This window comes from Arabidopsis lyrata (genome assembly GCF_000004255.2).
Source record: "Arabidopsis lyrata subsp. lyrata unplaced genomic scaffold ARALYscaffold_3, whole genome shotgun sequence".
NCBI lineage: Eukaryota > Viridiplantae > Streptophyta > Magnoliopsida > Brassicales > Brassicaceae > Arabidopsis > Arabidopsis lyrata.
In genome coordinates this window covers 23,025,617-23,044,865 of record NW_003302553.1, presented here as the reverse complement: position 1 = coordinate 23,044,865, position 19,249 = coordinate 23,025,617, and the positions used below count along the sequence as shown (strand labels likewise).

Sequence of the window (19,249 nt, the reverse complement as noted above, 5' to 3'; positions counted from 1 at the left end):
TGGTCCCATTTATGCAAGGAGTTTAAAAGTTGTTTGGTATTGAACACCCAAAAGATGCAAATGAAGACGGAGCTGAGTTGTTTCAAAGATTATTACTTTCTTATACCCAAATTTTGGCAGATAATTCAATGTAACATGAAACTAACAAACCCAGAAATGTGCCAAACGAAATAACTTGTATTTATGTCATTTAATTAATGTCATTTTATTTTATTTTCTAGACAAAAGAAATAAAATATTTTTCAATAACAATTATAAACTATAAGTAGGAATACAACTTTATAATAACAAAACTGAGAAACAAATGCTTTATCTTTATTTATAATTGATCATAAGTTCGTAAAACTTAAAACATTAGGATTTCAACAAAAGTAAAACATACATTGATACAGAAACTAAAAGCTTCTAAGCAAATAACCTCGCGCGTTGCGCGGGTCTCCTCCCTAGTATAAATAATAATGCATCTATAGCTACACAATCGAAATTGAAACACAACGAATCAACCAATCACACTCTGAAAAATGAAGAAAGAATTTAACACGAAGCCCAGTCCACGCCCAGGCCCATAAAAGGTTTTAATTCATCATTAGGGTTTATGGGGCATTAAACCATTCGCTAATCATCAAATCTCTACAATAATTATTTGAGAAGTAGAAACGCACCATATTGAAAGTTAGGGCATTGGAGGCCTGTGGTTAAAAGTTAGAATGATTTGTCCTAAACACCCTTAATGAATTGTTCTTCTCGAAATTTCTTCTTCTTCGTAATTAGGGGTATATAAGTCTAATCGTGTGTTGATCTCTATAATAATGTCCTAAACACCCTCGACTTCGAAATTTTTTGTTCTTAATTGTTAGGGGTATATAAGTCTAATCGTGTTTCGTGATGATTAGTCTTAATCACCCTTAATTTTTTTTTTAATATAGTGTAATCGTTGGGGATACGAATGTCATAATGTCTCGACTTTAAGAATTATGGAATCTTAGCTTAAATTTATTTGTTAATTTTTTGGATAATTCTATATCTTAGTAGTTAATATTCGTTTTTGTTAGTTTTCTGATTTAGTTTCTAATTAAAAAAGTTAAATTTCTTAAGATAATATGGGAGGTTTGCCCTAAGTTTGAGGCTATAAATACAGAGTTTCTGCCCCACAGTTACGAACCAGATTTTTATGTTCAATAAATAGTTTTGATATTATGGTTTTTTATATTTCTTATCGAATTTCTTATCATGCGATTATGCTTTTTGTTATATGAATTTGTTGGTTGTTCTACGAATTATTATTATTTTTTTTACTGATTTTGTATCTTTTGATTTCTGTTTTAGGTATACCGATCGTGAAGCTTCGATAAAAACGAGTTTAGACAAACGAGTTGCTGAAGTAAAAAAGAAAGTATGATAAGGTATTATTAATTAGTGTTTGTTTTAATTTCAGTGCGTTTGTATTTTTATTTTTTGGTTTGATCGATTATTGTGAATTAATCTCTATTTCCTATGTATACATTATGGTACATCCTGCATCCCTGGTTGGTCATCAAGAACAATAGATCTTTTTGCTGTAATTGATTTTCCAAAATTATACGTATAATAAACCGTAATTCGCTTTGTTTTAAGGAAGTTTTTACCTGTAAAGCTGTCAGGTGAAGGTAATGGACTATTGACAGAAGCAACAATGAAACATGCCTTTGACTTGCCATCTGTGACGAGGTACCCCAGAGAATTTCACCACTTTTATTATGTTTTATTTCCACTATTTGTATGGTTGAAGAACTTATGGGCAGCTTAGTGGTGTTGGACTTCTATGAAAAAGTTTAATAGTGGTTATAGGAAATTAGATACACTAATTTCTCCTCAAAAACTTTTTGTTTTGGTGTGTTTATACTTTTAGTAATCCATCTGGTGACTCTAACTCCGTGTCGGTTTGTGACTTCACATGTGATGGTAAAGGTACGCTATTTAATCAATTCTAATATGTTGTTTTTGGAATCGATATTATTTTTATAAATCTTTGCAATATCTAAATTTCAACTACGATGCACGTGGAACTTATGGAGTTTGATCTCATACAAGGCAATAATGATTTGCTTTTATTTTGGGAGTTGGATCATCGTTCTCTGCACTGGTAAATAACTTACTCATTTTCTTTTATTTCCATCGTTTCGTCCTTGCCCATCAAGTACCCACATATTAATTAGGTCTTTTACTTTACTCACCAAAATATCAGTTTTGTTACGTCTTGGTATTGATTTGGTAGTTTTACAAGTTGTTATAACAGTAGAATTTCATGTGTTGGTAGGTTGGTGATTATGACATAGCAAAGAAGGAAGACAACATTGGGTTGAGAACGGTACTTGTATTTACTCCTGTTTTTTTTTTTTTTTTCTCAAATGAAAGCTTATAACAAGTTTGGTGGATTGTATATTTGTCTGTGTTTGTAAATCTATAGATGGGAAACATCCTGGTTGTGATGAACAAAGATCAGCAGTCTCTGAATACTTCCGTGTTTATAAAGGTAGTGTTCTGAAGAGCTAATTATGGTGTATTTTGGTGGTTTCTGGCATTGCGAAATTCTCTTGAGTTTAATTATAAACATGTGACACAGGGAAATGAGAACAGTGCCAAAAATGTCGATCTGATGGGTCATTCTCATCAACCGTTTCTCGCGTACGGGTTTCTCCATCACCTCTGCCTTTCCGATTTCAAAAACACTGTCTTTGCTACTAATTTCTTCAGGGCTTTCAGGAGATCATGTGTGGACTTTTTAAAGAATTTCTTTGAGGATGAGTTACATGCAACTCAAAGTATATTCTCAAGCAAAGAAAAATATGAGAAGATACTTGGCATGATAACAGATGAAGGTATGAAAGAGTGATGATGTATATAAGCGACGTGCTAATCTCAGTTTGGTCATTTACAATGATTTACATCTTCATGACAAATATTCAATCAGAGCTGAGAGGGGAGTGGGAGAATTCTGCGAGATCATCTCCATCAGAAGAAGCCACCAGCCTTTTAAGGTGGGAGCAGCTTAAAACGCTTCAATCAAAGAACAACAAGGTGTGTGATGTTTTACACGAACTGAAAACATGTATGTTAGTGTTGTGAAAAGCCGAGACTTCTTTCACTCAGCTATTAGCTTGATGAACTTGAATCCTAGATTTGCTCATCTTCAATTCTGTATCCAATTTTGTAGGCTCTATCACTGCGGACATGCGTAGAAGAAATTGTCTTCAACTTTATATATCCTCGAATTGATTTGGAGATTAGTTCTACTCTATGCTACAATTCCTTTTCTTAAACCCACGGTGCTATTATGGTAAATATTTTTCCTGGCTATACAAGATCATGGAGACCTGACAAGTTTAGTGACGGTTAAATTGTATGGTTCCTTCTTTTATTTCAGGTCTCCAAAAAAATGAACCATTTGCTTAAGGCACCCTTCTGTGTCCATCCAAACACAGGTCCCTTTCATTGTTTCTTGAATATATCATACCAGTTGATTAGACTCATGTTCATACTTAGTTCGATATATGTCTGTGAGGTCAAATTCTTAATATAGGTCTTCTGGCTTTCAGGTCGTGTCTGTGTTCCTATTGATCCGAATAACTGCGATGAGTTTGATCCATTATTGGAAGTTCCAACACTTTCACAGGTAATATAATAGATAATCTGATACGTATGGATTTTTCGTTATGCTACATAATTCATTTTCAAACTGTTTTCAGATCATAGAAGAAATCAACTCAGCAGGCCTCAATATGGATGTGGATGATGATAGTACGTTCTCTAATCCTATCAGTGTTGAATTATTTTGGGTTAGACTTTACTAGCATAAATCATTACAGTTATTTAACACCTGCAGTTTCAGATAGTAGTTTACTTGGGAAATCAATCAACTTCTCCAGATCCTCTTTCCTAAAACGGTTACTAAAATCCTGCAAGGTAAATCTCTCATTGCTCTACTTTTACCCACGGTTTTGGATTGGTGCTTGATCATATTGAAAACTATGTAAAACGGTTGTGATGTAGTTGTTGGAAGAGTGATAATATGTTAATGCAATAGTCTACATGAAGAAATTGAGAGTTCATACAAAAACAAAATTGCTAAGACTAAGGATTCATTCAGCTGGTTACTAAGGTATTGAGTGTAATGCGGTTTATAGTCTGCTTCTTTCAGTCTTAATTTTGATTTAAGTTTGGTTAAGTTTGTAATGTACGAGCTTCACTAAGCTTTACAATTGATTACGAGCATATTGTTAGAGTAAAATTCTTTTAGAGGTAATGGAGAAAGTGTTTAAGTATTTGAGAGAGAGTTTTAGAAAATAGAACTTTTATCTCTACAATAATTATTTGAGAAGTAGAAACGCACCATATTCAAAGTTAGGGCATTGGAGGCCTGTGGTTAAAAGTTGGAATGATTTGTCCTAAACACCCTTAATGAATTGTTCTTCTCGAAATTTCTCCTTTTTCGTAATTAGGGGTATATAAGTCTAATCGTGTGTTGATCTCTATACTAATGTCCTAAACACCCTCGATTTCGAAATTTTTTGTTCTTAATTGTTAGGGGTATATAAGTCTAATCGTGTTTTGAGATGATTAGTCTTAGTCTTAATCACCCTTAATGAATACACTATCAAATCCAGTTTTCTATTTTTTGGTGAGGGTAAAACAATAAAATCGTGTGAATTTTATTAAAATATAGAATATTTCGTTTTTTAATATTAAAATATAGAATATTTCGTTTTTTAATATTAAAATATGGAATATTTCGTTTTTTAATTTTTATAAAAAGTTAAGATAGATATTAAAATATCTTACGAATATTTGTATCAAGAAATTTTCCAATTTTAAAAAATAAATTTTTAGAGATAATTATGACAGTGTGCCCTAGATTTTAAGCTATAAATATAGAGCCGCAGCCACACCATTAGAACTCAGATTCGTTAGCCTAAACATATCGTTTTGATATTATAGCTTTTTTTTTTGTTGCTTTGGTTCTTTTATGGATCGATTTTTTTATTTTGCGTTATTATTTTTTACTTTTTCTTGAGGTTATATTTGTATTGTTATTATCTTGGTCTATGAATTATTAAGATTGTTATTGTTTTGCTGATTTGTATCGTGTGAATTATGTTTTAGGTAACCGCTCATGGGAGTTTCTATCAAGAGATTGAATGAACGAGTTGATGAAGACATGCCTCTTCATTAAATTCATTAACAAACTTTTTACATCAATCGTGAGTCCTCTTTAATTTTAGTTAGCGCTTCTCTTATGTCTCTTTTTAAATTACTTACAATTTTATAATTTGTGTTGGTTTAATTATTGATAGTTGTCTCTCATCAGATCTGATGTAAAATAATTTTTTACCATGCACTACATAACGAAATATTTTTTTTTTTCAACGTTACTCATAGTTTTTGTGTTTTTGAAGGCGGAGCATTGCGCTGATGCGGAAGTGATTTACAAGTTTTTGGAGGTCAATGAGATTGATAAGGTATATTATAATCGACTATGTTTTAGATTTTTTTTTGTTTTTTCTTTTTATTTTGTATATTGGTTGTTGATTATTTTCTTTGATTATTTGTGTGATTGAGACCTTTTTTTTATATAGAATATTTGTTATTCGTAGAAATAATTATGTCGTGTTATTATATGAAAGATTTGATAAATTATTGGAACTATGTTGGTCAAGGTTCTCGAAGAACTCATCTCTACGTTTAAATCGATCTGATATAAACATGTATTTTTGTATATTAATATTTCTTAATTTTATGAGTTTTTTATTATTATTAGATGACTACGAGAAGGTAATCTCTAATCTACTATTTTTATTTGTATTTTGTTATGAATTATTTATATGCTTTCTTTTGTTTTTTAGAAACTCTAACATTAATTTGCTTTCTAAAACATATTGAGTCTATTTTGAAGCTCGGGAAAAACAGAGTTCTCTAAAACGATATCGGTCGAGATTGCATAAGTATGTCTATCGTGATGAAATTGTTAAATAGATACTGGGCTTCTAAGCAATTCTATCACTTTGAATCCTTGTAATCGTGAGAGAAAAGTTTAGGGTTTGATTGTTTCAGTTTTGATTAGTGAATTGAAAGATGCCGCAATTTCCACATATGATTTTTACGTTCAATCATAATTTGGATGTGTGGAAATTAATACTTGAATCGATGGAGAGAAGATTACAACTGACGTGTGAGTTAATTTGTGTATTTTATGGTACATGTTTTCGTCATGGATCAAAAAGTTCAATCCCATCTTTATAGGAGTTAGGCTTTCATCTAACCTCTTTTATATTTGATAGATTGTTTGTTGTGTTATTTTTTTAATTTTAGATTCAAATATATATTTTTTAATTTCAGTTTTAGGCGACTAAAGGATTGAATATGCTATGAATATGTAATTTTATATTCTTTTGTTTATTTAATTGCCATTAACCTATTTTGACTTTAATTTATATGTTTTATTATGAGAGATAGGAAAAATAGCTATCCTATTTTGACTTTAATTTATATGTTTTATTATGAGAGATATGAAAAATAGCTGATCAGTGATTTTTGGTTGTCGGAGACTTTGATCCGAATGAGCGACGGTGATGAAAATATGAGTGGTGGATAGAGACGCAAGGGATCGGTGAAGTTGTTTAATACACACAAGGGGTTTGGTTTCATCACACCAGACGACGGTGGTGAGTGGTGACGATCTCTTCGTTCACCAGTCCATTAGCTCTGAAAAATTTCGTAGCCTTGCCGTTGATGAAGCTGTTGAGTTCAAGGTTGAGGTTGACAACGCCAGTCGTCTGAAGACTGTTGAAGTTTCTGGACCCGAGGGTGCTCCTGTTCAGTGAAATAATGGCGGTTCATCTGGTGGATGTGGTGGTTTTGGCTGTGGAGGTGAGGACGTGATGGTGGAAATTATTAAGGAGGATATGGTGGTGATGGTACTTGCTTTAGGTGTAGTGAACCAAGTTATATGGCGAGAGATTGTTCTCAAGGTGGTGGAGGATACAGTGGTGGTGGAGGTGGTTGAAGGTACGGTATGTTGTAGGTGGAGGTGGTGGTACTTGCTTTAGTGGTTTTATTTGTTTCGTTTAATTTTGTACCAATCTTATCATTTGTATTAATGATTTTATAACTAGAGACGTAGGTACATATGACAAATGTGAATGTTTTTATTTATGAATTATAAAACATGTTGTGTTATATGTCATTTAGCTTATATAATATTTAAAACGTTTGTGGATATCTAAGAAGTGAAATTATTGGGGCCGGAGTTATTTGACGAACACATCAATTGGATTTAAAAAATCTTTTAACAATATGCTATGTGTCATTATTTCATCTCATAAGTGATATTTCATTAAACTTTAATCTGTTATATAATTTATGAAATTTTTTAGATTAAATCTATTGGATACGAAATCTATGATTCTTACACAAAAGATCAAAGTTTACAAAAAAATCTTTAACAAAATCTTTATAAATTTTGACTTCGATTTTATTTTGCGAGAATATAAGGATAAAATTGTACAAATTTGATAAAGACTTTAAAATTTTTAAATAATGATGTGAATATTTTTATCTCGAAATTGTTTAATTAAGAAAGTTAAAATTCGTAAATATTGAAGATAATGTCTTATGAATCAAGGATATAATCCTTCAAGGTACTAATATTTAAATAATTATATTATGATTATAATTTTTCCACCATGTATTTTATAATTTGAAATATATTTTTGTTTTGAATTAAAATTAAAAAATTAAAATCTATAAGGGTAGTTTCAGAAAAGGATGAAAATAAAAAAAGACACAAAGTTCTTTTATTCTTAAATATATTGACATGTGATTTTCATCCCACATACTATTTTTAAATTATGTGTTTATTATATACATATAGACACTTATATGATTAATTAAAGATTTGCTCTCTATAGTAGTATTTAATTAGATATTTTTTAAAATTGTTCATATAACTTTCTTTTTGCTTTTAAATTGTTTCAGTTTTATTAAATTTAGTGATCACTAGAGGAAAATCCGGGCGTTAATAATTGACATTTTTAGATTAATTAACTTAAGTTTAAATTCAATTTTAGTTATATATTAAAAAGTCATATGATATTGTATTTAGTATTTTAATAAATATAACCTATATGATACTATTAATCTATTCATTATAATTTATATTTACAAATTGAAATTTATTTTTTGTTTCTTATTATTACTTATATAGTTTTTTTTCTCATCTATATAGTCTCTAATAATCTTAAAGGAAAATGATCTCTTCATAATAGTATGAAATGTACCTTTTCTAATAGTAGTTTTAATTTTGGAGAAATTCCAAAAGCTTTTCAAATTTATCTTCTTTAGTTATGTTGTTAAGGATTTGAATATGTGTAATTTGATAACTTGGTTTCTAATGTTATGAAATCTTGAAGAAAAATAACAAAAATATCATTATTTTTAAATAACCAAGCAATGGATTAGCAAGTAAAGAACAATGGTTCTTGTGTGATACTACATCATTGACTTTGATCGTATTAAGAAGTCAATATTCAAATTCCCTTTAAATGTTTTGATTAGTTTATTTTTCACTTTATATGTAAAAGCTAAAACTTTTCTTTCCCATTTTATCAGCGGCTTAAATTTAAAATCACTTTCGGAATTTTAGCAGCCAAATTTTCAATTACTTTCAACCTAATTATTTTAGTTTGTTTGAACAAATTTGACCTAATTATCTCAAAGCTTGAACTGAACGTATCCAACACATTCGCTTCGACATAACGACAAGAGTGGAGTAGGGAAGACAAAATTTTGACCTTATGAATTTTAAAGCCTTGACAAACTTGATATATGGTCATATTGAAATAAACTGCAAGCATGTAAGAAAAAAGTTAAATCTCAGTAATATGAAAGTGTATGTAAATGGGTCATTCTTATTATTTATAAAAAAAACCATTGAAACTTTTTGAGGAAAATCACATGCTAAATGTTTTTTAAAGGAACATTATTTCATTACACATTTTAATTTTCATTGAAATTGATTCCAAAACTTACGATGAAAGCCAAATATAATACTATCAAATCCAAGTGAAAGTATTTTATTTTTGTTCATCACAGTGCGTTGAAGTTTTGTCCTACACATACACACATCATCTAATCACACGTATAGAAACAAAATATACATAGAGGGATGGATCTTTATGTTAGTAGAGCAAAAATACCTCTAAAGCGTGAACTGAGGTTTTTACGCTTCAGTTTTTCTAATCTAAGGGTTATCTTGGGTAGTCGGCTTCGGCAATTCGCTTCCAGGGTGCTGCGTGCGAGCAATCGAGGAACTGAGCAAGGTAAATGTTGGCGGATTCATGATTTCGGAGGATGATGCTGGTCTCTTCCACGAATTTGTATCTACCATTAATTATACTTTCGTAGAGTGAACTTCTCTAGAGTGATCCAATGATGTTGATGACCACGCCAAATTCATCAACATTTGAGAAGTAATAAGTGCGATGAATTTTGATTGGGTGGCTTAGGGGGAATTCCAAAAGCTGAAGTTTGGGCGAGGGGAGTCTCTTGAGTGACCTATTATATACTATGTGTCAATGAGACGTGGATAATTGTAAGTGGTTTTTAAGAGTGATGTGGCATCTTGCAAAATCTCCGCTTACGTGGCTTCCTCTAAAATGCTTTTGATTGTGCTGATGTGGATATATTGAGAGGCCTCAATGAACACCTTTTATTAGTAAGAGATGTTGCCAGAACTAAGAGTTGATTCGTATTATTAACACTGCTCAAGCCGCATGTATGTAATTTAATTTAGATCACTTTTTAGCTTTGTTTTGAATTATTTTGGAATATGAGTTCTACATAACGTGAGTTTATTTTGTAAGTTTCTTTTTTTTTTCTTATACTGTGGAGTGTGATCAAGCTGCTTTTGGAGAAGTGAATTAGTTCAATATGATTCATGTTTCCTATGATCACGATATTCTTCATCACTCCATCTACAAACTTATAAAAAAAAACAATTGTAAGTACACGATTAGATTGTTTGTGTGTGTGCTTGATTTAGTGTTTGTACATATTTGTTTTGTAAGCAATATTTTTTTTAATTAAAATTTAAAACAAGTACTAAACCCAAACTTTATATATATATATATATATAAGTATTGATTTGTTAGGATTTTCCGGTTTAATTGAGAGTCATGTTTCTGATATGATTTTTGCTCTGTCTTTGTGTTATCATCAACCGGAATCAGCCATGGTGAATTATATAGTGAAGCAATACGTTGTTGCAATAGAAGGAGATACAACATTGGTCGCAGTGGAGAGCATGTATGTTATAGGAAAGCTCAAAATGGCATCGAAAACCCTAATCGGAAGAGAAAGAAGAAGATGGTGATGATATGAAATATTAACAACGTTACTTGAGCACGTAGCTGGAGATGAGGATGAAAAGAACATGTTCTACATCCTTTAGTATCTTGAAATCTTTCTTTTGCAGGTGATAGAGAACACAAAAGTTATGATTGTATCTATAGAGGAATGAGAAGGAACAGATGGAAGACTCTTACATACCGGTAAAAGAAAGAGAGGAGATAGCATTAAGGGAACGCGAATGTTTGAATCTGATACAGGCACTCATTTATTGTTGTTGTTACCCTGAGGTCGCTTCACCAATGCTACGGTGATCATGCATTGGTTTTATCTAAATTTTTTTCGTTTAGTTTGTAGTCATGCATGCCTTTGTTTATATGTTAACCTCAATTTCTTAGTCCGTTATTGGTTTTACTTGTACAAACAAGGGAAATACCGCTGATGTTGAATACTTACTTCATATTTGAACGTGGAGGACGATCTTGAGACCAATGAAGATGAAGAAGAAGAATTAAGAATATTATTGGTATACAGAATAGAAAATGAGTGAATATTATTGGTATACGGAATAGAAAATGAGTCAAGATCATTAGTGATTCAAAACTGATCAATTAAATTCTGATATATAATAGTTATTTATAATGGTTGGTCCATAATGTATCTTTTATTTTAAAATTAATAGTAAAATTATTTGATAACTACAATATAGTTTAGTTACTTTATAAAAAAAACTTTCACCCTACAGAAGTTACATAATTTTATTATTAATTTCTCACTGAATGACAAAATAATTTTATAAAACCTGATCAACATGATAACAAAACAAGAGAAGCAAAGTTGATAGTTTTCGGGAGTCTGATGAAAAAGTTCTTGATAAGCGTAGAAATTATTTGTTGAACATAAGTTTGGCTGTAACAATGATAACACAAAACATGAGCAAAATAGCGATTTTCTGCAGTCTAATGAAAGAGCTTTTGATAAATGTAGAAATAGTTTGCTGATTGATGAGTTTGGCTATAACCATGATAACAAAAAAAGGAGCAAAATTGACCTTTTTTGCAAGGTGATGAAAGAGTTCTTGATAAACGTAAAAAATATTTGTTCATTGATAAGTTTGCCTATAACCATGATAACAAAACAAGAGAGCCAAAATTGACGGCTTTCTACTGTCTGATGAAAGAGATCTTGATAAACGTATAAATCATTTGCTGATTGATGAGTTTGGCTATAACAATGATAACGAAAAAAGAAGCAAAATTGACGGTTTTCTGCAGGCTCATGAAAAAGTTCTTGATAAACATAGAAATCATTTGCTAATGATGAGTTTGGTTATAACCACGATGGAAAAAAGAGAGCCAAATTGATGATTTTCTACAGTCTGATGAAAGAGCTCTTGATAAACGTAGAAATCGTTTGCCGATTACAGAGTTTTGCTATAACCATTATAACAAAAAAAAGGGGCAAAATTGACGCTTTTCTGCAGTTCGATGAAAGAGAAATTGATAAACGTAGAAATCATTTGATGATTGATGAGTTTGGCTATAACCATGATAACAAAGAAAAATGAGCAAAAGTAACGGTTTTCTACAGTGTAATGAAAGAGCTCTTGATAAACGTAAAAATTATTTGCTCATGATGAGTTTGGCTATAACCATGATTACAAACAAGAGAGATAAAATTGACGGCAATCTGCAGTCAGATTAATGATATCTTGATTAACGTAGAAATCATATGTTGATTGTTGAGTTTGGCTATAACAATGATAACGGAAAAATGAGCAAAAGTGACAGTTTTCTGAAGGCTCATGAAAAATCCCTTGATAAATGTAGAAATCATTTGTTGATGATTAGTTTGGGTATATCCAAGATAACAAAAAAAAAAAAAAAAAAGCAAAATTACGTCTTTTCGCAGTCTGATGAAAGAGGTCTTTGATTAACGTAGAAATCATTTGCCGATTGAAGAGTTTAACTATACCCATTCTAACAAAAAAGAGAAAAGTTGACGATTTTTGGTAGTCTGATGAAAGAGCTCTCGATAATCGTAAAAATCATTGGCTGATTGAAGAGTTTTGCAATAACCATTATAATGGTAAATGAGCAAATTGAAGGTTTTCTGCAGCCTAACGAAAGAGCTCTTGATTAACTTAGAAATTTGTTGATTGATGAGTTTGGCTATAGCCATAAAAAAAAATAGGAGCAAAATTGACGGTTTTCTTCTGTCTAATGTAAGAGGTTTTAGTAAACGTATATATCATTTGCTGATTGATGAGTTTGGTTATAACAATGATAACAATAAAATAGAGCAAAATAGACAGTTTTCTCCAGGATGAAGAAAGAGCTATTGATAAATGTAGAAATTATTTGCCGATATTGATGAGTTTGACTATAACAATGATAACAAAATAAAAGAACAAAATTGACGGATTCTTTCAGCCTCATGAAGAAATGTTGATAAATGTAGAAATTATTTTCTGATATATGTGTTTGGCTATAATCATTGATTAAAAAGAACATGATGAGCAAAGTTGATGGTTTTCTTCAACTTCATGAAAAAGCTCTTGATAAACGTAGAAATCGTTTGTTGATTGATGAGTTTGGCTATAACAATGATAACCAACAAACAGGAGCAAAATAACGATTTTCTGCATCCTCATGCAGAAATTATTTGCTGATTGATGAGTTTGCCTATAACCATGATAACAAAAAAAAGGAGCGAAATGTACGTTTTTGCTACGTAATGAAAGAGCTCTTGGTAAACGTAAAAATGATTTGTTCATTGATGAGTTTTGCTATAACCATAATAAAAAAAACAAGAGAGACAAAATTGGCGACTTTCTGTAATCCGATGAAAGAGATCTTGATAAACATAGATATCATTTGTTGATTGATGAGTTTGGCTACAAAAATGATAAAGAAAAAATGAGCTAAAGTGACAGTTTATTACAGGTTCATGACAAAGCTTTTGATAAACGTATAAATCTTTTGTAGATGATGAGTTTAGCTATTACCATGATAACAAAACAAAAAAAAACTGACGGTTTTCTCCATTCTAATGAAAGAGCGCTTGATAAACGTAAAAATAATTTGCTGATTGAAAAGTTTTAGCATGATCATTATAACGAAAAATGAGCAAAAGTGAAGTTTTTTGCAGCCTGATGAAAGGGCTCTTGATTCGCAGAGAAATTATTTGCTAATTGATGAGTTTGGCAATAGCCATGATAACAAAAAAAAAGAAATTTGACGGTTTTCTGCTGTCTAATGAAAGAGCTCTTGATAAAAGTAGAAAACCTTTGCTGATTGATGAGTTTGGCTATAACAATGATACCCATAAAAGAGAGCAAAATTGACAGTTTTCTATAGCCTAATGAAAGAGCTCTTGGTAAACGTAGAAATCATTTGCTGATTTATGAGTTTGGCTATAACTTGATAAAAAAAGAATGAGCAAAATTGACGGTTTTTTGCAGCCTCATGAAAAAATTGTTAATAAACATAATAATCACTTTCTGATTTATGATTTTGGCTATAACCATAATTAGAAAAAAAAACAAGAGGAGCAAAGTTGACTGTTTTCTGAAGTCTGATGAAAGAGCTCTTGATAAGCGTATAAATCATTTACTGAAGATGAGTTTGGCTATAACAAAGATAACAAAAAATGAGTAAAATAGCGATTTTCTGCAGCCTGATGAAAGAGTTTTTGATAAATGTATAAATAATTTGATGATTGATGAGTTTTTGATAATTATGTTGAATATAGATCTCAGTATTACCGACGAGATGAAAGATTTTCTGCAGCTTAATGAAAGAGCTCTTGATTAACATAGAAATCATTTGATGATTGATGAGTTTGGCAATAGCCATGATAACAAAAAAAGAAGAGTAAAATTGACAGTTTTCTGCTGTCTAATGAAATAGCTCTTGATAAATGTATAAAACATTTACTGATTGATGAGTTTGGCTATAACATTGATAAAAAAAGAGCAAAATAGACAGTTTTCTGTTGCCTAAAGAAAGAGGTTTTGAGAAACGTAGAAATCATTTGTTGATTGATGAGTTTGGTTATAACAATGATAACGAGTTTGGTTATAACAATGATAACAATAAAAGAGAGCAAAATCGACAGTTTTCTGCAGTCTGATGAAAGAGCTATTGATAAATGCAGAAAGTATTTGCTGATTGATGAGTTTTTCTATAATAATAATAACAAAATAAAATAAACAAAATTGACGGTTTCTTTCAGTCTCATGAAGAAATATTGATAAACGTAGAAATTATTTTCTGATATATGTGTTTGGCTATAATCATGATTATAAAGAATAAGATGAGCAAAGTTGACGGTTTTCTTCAACTTCATGAAAAAGCTCTTGATAAACATAGAAATCGTTTGTTGATTGATGAGTTTGACTATAACAATGTTAACGTATTATCAGGAGGAACATAACGAATTTCTGCGTCATGATGAAAGACCTTTCGATAAGTGTAGAAATATTTTGCTGATTGATGAGTTTGGTTATAACCATGGTAACAAAAAAAAAAGAGCGAAATTGACATTTTTTCAACGTAATGAAAAAGCTCTTGGTAAACGTAAAAATTATCTGTTCATTGATGAGTTTGGCTGTAACCGTTAACAATAAAACAAGAGAGACAACATTGACGATTTTCTTTAGTCGATGAAAGAGATCTTGATAAACGTAGATATCATTTGTTGATTGCTGAATTTGGCTACAACAATGATAAAGAAAAAAATGAGCAAAAGTGACAATTTTCTGCAGGTTCATGAAAAAGTTTATGATAAATGTATAAATCTTTTGCAGATGATGAGTTTGGCTATTAATATGATAACAAAAAAAAAATTGACGGTTTTTTGCAGTCTAATGAAAGAGCTCTTGATAAACGTAGAAATCGTTTGCAGATTAAAGAGTTTTGCTATAACCATTATAACGGAAAAAGGGGCATAATTGATGGTTTCTGCAATCCGGTGAAAAAGATCTTAATACACGTAGAAATAATTTGTTGAATGATGAGTTTGGCTATAACCATGATAATAAAAAAGGAGCAAAAGTGACTGTTTTTTGCAACGTAATGAAAGAGGTCTTGATAAACGTAAAAATTATTTGCTCATTAATGAATTTGGCTATAACAATGATTACAAACAAGAGAGATAAAATTTACGTCTTTATGCAGTCCGATTAAAGATATCTTGATCAACGTAGCGTAGAAATCATATGCTGATTGATGAGTTTGGATAACAATGATAACAGTTTGACAAAAAAAAAAAAAAAGGATAAAGGATAACAATGATAAAAAAAAATGAGCAAAATTGACAGTTGGGTGCAGGCTCATGAAAAAGCTCTTGCTAAACGTAGAAATCATTTGTTGATGATGAGTTTGGCTATATCCATGATAAAAAAAAAAAAAAAGCAAAACTGACAGCTTTCCGCAGTTTGATGAACGAGATCTTTGATAAACATAAAAATCATTTACCGATAGAAGAGTTTAGCTATAACCATTCTAACAGAAAAAGAGCAAAGTTGACGATTTTTAGCAGTCTGATGAAAGAGATCTCGATAAATGTAAAAATCATTGACTGATTGAAGAGTTTTGCAATAACCATTATAACGGTAAATGAACAAAATAGAAGGTTTTCTGCAGCCTAACGAAAGAGCTCTTGATTAACTTAGAAATTTGCTGATTGATGAGTTTGGCTGTAGCCATACAAAAAAAAAAAATAGGAGCAAAGTTGACGATTTTCTACTGTCTAATATAAAAGGTTTTGGTAAACGTATAAATCATTTGCTGATTGATGAGTTTGGTTACAATGATAACAATAAAAGAGAGCAAAATAGACAGTTTTCTGCAGCCTGATGAAATAGATATTGATAAATGTAGAAATCATTTGTCGATTGATGAGTTTGACTATAACAATGATAACAAAATAAAAGAATATAATTGACGGTTTATTTCAGCCTCATGAAGAAATGTTGATAAAAGTAGAAATTATTTTCTGATTTATGTGTTTGGCTATAATCATGATTAAAAAGAACAAGATGAGCAAAGTTGACAGTTTTTTTCAACTTTATGAAAAAGCTCTTGATAAACGTAGAAATCGTGTGTTGATTGATGAGTTTGGCTATAACAATGATAAGCAATTAAACAGGAGAAAATAACGAATTTCTGCGTCCTGATGAAAGAGCTTTCGATAAATGTAGAAATAATTTGCTAATTGATGAGTTTGACTATAACTATGATAACAAAAAAATAGCGAAATTGACGTTTTTTGCAACGTAATGAATGAGCTCTTGGTAAACGTAATAATTATTTGTTCATTGATGAGTTTGGCTATAACCATAATAAAAAAAGCAAGAGAGACAAAATTGATGACTTTCTGTAGTCGATGAAAGAGATCTTGATAAACGTAGATATTATTTGTTGATTGATGAATTTGGTTACAACAATAATAATGAAAAAAATGAGCAAAAGTGACAGTTTTCTCGAGGTTCATGAAAAAGCTTTTGATAAATGTATAAATCTTTTGCAGATGATGAGTTTGGCTATTACCATGATAACAAAAAAAAAATAGACAGTTTTCTGTAGTCTAATGAAAGAGCTCTTGATAAATGTAGAAATCGTTTGCAGATTAAAGAGCTTTGTTATAACCATTATAACGGAAAAATGGGCATAATTGATGGTTTCTGCAATCCGATCAAAGAGATCTTAATAAATATAAAATTTTTTTGCTGATTGATGAGTTTGGCTAACCATGATAATAAAAAAAAAAGGAACAAAGTGACGGTTTTTTGTAACGTAATGAAAGAGGTATTGATAAACGTAAAAATTATTTGCTCATTAATGAGTTTAGCTATAACCATGATTACAAACAAGTGAGATAAAATTAACCGGCCTTCTGAAGTCCGATTAATGATATCTTGATTAACGTACAAATCATATGTTGATTTATGAGTTTGGCTATAAAATGATAACAAAAAAAATGAGTAAAATTGACAGTTTTATGCGAGCTCATGAAAAACTCTTGATAAACGTAGAAATCATTTATTGATGATGATTTTGGCTATATCCATGATTAAAAAAAAGCAAAATTAACGGCTTTTCGTAGTCTGATAAAAGAGATCTTTGATAATCGTAAAAATCATTTGATGATTGACGAGTTTAGCTATAACCATTTTAACAAAAAAAGAGCAAAGTTGACGATATTTGACAGTCTGATGAAAGAGCTCTCGATAAATGTAAAAATTATTGGCTGATTGAAGAGTTTTACAATAACCATTATAACGGTAAATTAGCAAACTCAAAAGTTTTCTGCAGCCTAACAAAAGAGCTATTGATTAACTTAGAAGTTTTCTGGTTGATGGTTTGGCTATAGCCATAAAAAAAAATTGGAGCAAAATTGACGGTTTTCTACTGTCTAATGTAAGAGGTTTGGGTAAACGTATAAATTATTTGCTGATTGATGAGTTTGGTTATAACAATGATAACAATAAAAGAGAGCAAAATAGACAGTTTTCTACAGCCTTATAAAAGAGTTATTGATAAATTTAGAAATCATTTGCCGATTAATGAGTCTGACTATAACAATGATAACTAAATAAGAACAAAATTGACGGTTTCTTTCAGCCTCATGAAGAAATGTTGATAAGCATAAAAATTATTTTCCGATATATGTGTTTGGCTATAATCATGATTAAAAATAACAAGATGAGCAAAATTGACGGTTTTCTTCAGCTTCATGAAAAAGCTCTTGATAAACGTAGAAATTGTTTGTTGATTGATGAGTTTAGCTATAACATTGATAACCAAAAAAATAGGAGAAAAATAACGATTTTTTATGTCCTAATGAAAGAGCTTTCAATAAATGTAGAAATAATTTGCTGATTGATGACTTTTGCTATAACCATGATAACAAAAAAAAGTGAGCAAAATAGACATTTTTTCAACGTAATGAAAGAGCTCTTGGTAAACGTAATAATTATTTGTTCATTGATGAGTTTGGCTATAACCATAATAAAAAAAAACAAGAGAGACAAAATTGACGACTTTCTATAGTCGATGGAAGAGATCTTGATAAACATAGATATCATTTGTTGATTGATGAGTTTGGTTACAACAATGATAAAGAAAAAAATGAGCAAAAGTGACAGTTTTCTCCAGGTTCATGAAAAAGCTTTCGATAAATGTATAAATCTTTTGCAGATGATGAGTTTGGCTATTACCATGATAACAAAAAAAAAAAATAGACAGTTTTCTGTAGTCTAATGAAAGAGCTCTTGGTAAACGTAGAAATCGTTTGCAGATTAAAGAGCTTTGTTATAACCATTATAACGGAAAAATGGGCATAATTGATGGTTTCTTCAATCCGATCAAAGAGATCTTAGTAAATATAGAAATTTTTTGCTGATTGATGAGTTTGGCTAACCATGATAATAAAAAAAAAGGAACAAAGTGACGGTTTTTTGTAACGTAATGAAAGAGGTCTTGATAAACGTAAAAATTATTTGCTCATTAATGAGTTTAGCTATAACCATGATTACAAACAAGAGAGATAAAATTAACCGGCCTTCTGAAGTCCGATTAATGATATCTTGATTAACGTACAAATCATATGTTGATTGATGAGTTTGGCTATAAAAATGATAACAAAAAATGAGCAAAATTGACAGTTTTATGCGAGCTCATGAAAAAACTCTTGATAAACGTAGAAGTCATTTATTGATGATGATTTTGGCTATATCCATGATTAAAAAAAAAAAGCAAAATTAACAGCTTTTCGCAGTCTGATGAAAGAGATCTTTGATAATCGTAAAAATCATTTGATGATTGAAGAGTTTAGCTATAACCATTTAACAAAAAAAGAGCAA

The 19,249-nt window shown here is 30.5% G+C and overlaps 2 long non-coding RNA genes and 1 pseudogene across 2 annotated transcripts; all 3 read left to right on the top strand.

The window, feature by feature from the left end:
• Nucleotides 1-1,236: 1,236 nt before the first annotated feature.
• Nucleotides 1,237-3,646, top strand: LOC110230546. The gene is made up of 12 exons (XR_002333687.1): nt 1,237-1,403; nt 1,634-1,707; nt 1,889-1,947; nt 2,055-2,122; nt 2,297-2,347; nt 2,447-2,512; nt 2,603-2,664; nt 2,743-2,858; nt 2,951-3,057; nt 3,194-3,316; nt 3,404-3,461; nt 3,576-3,646. It is a non-coding gene; the product is annotated as an uncharacterized LOC110230546 (long non-coding RNA).
• Nucleotides 3,647-4,735: 1,089 nt separating this feature from the next.
• LOC110229769 lies at nt 4,736-5,496 on the top strand. Its single transcript, XR_002333166.1, has 2 exons — nt 4,736-5,237; nt 5,433-5,496. It is a non-coding gene; the product is annotated as an uncharacterized LOC110229769 (long non-coding RNA).
• A 1,086-nt stretch (nt 5,497-6,582) lies between these two features.
• LOC110230165 lies at nt 6,583-7,104 on the top strand (annotated as a pseudogene).
• Nucleotides 7,105-19,249: the final 12,145 nt, after the last annotated feature.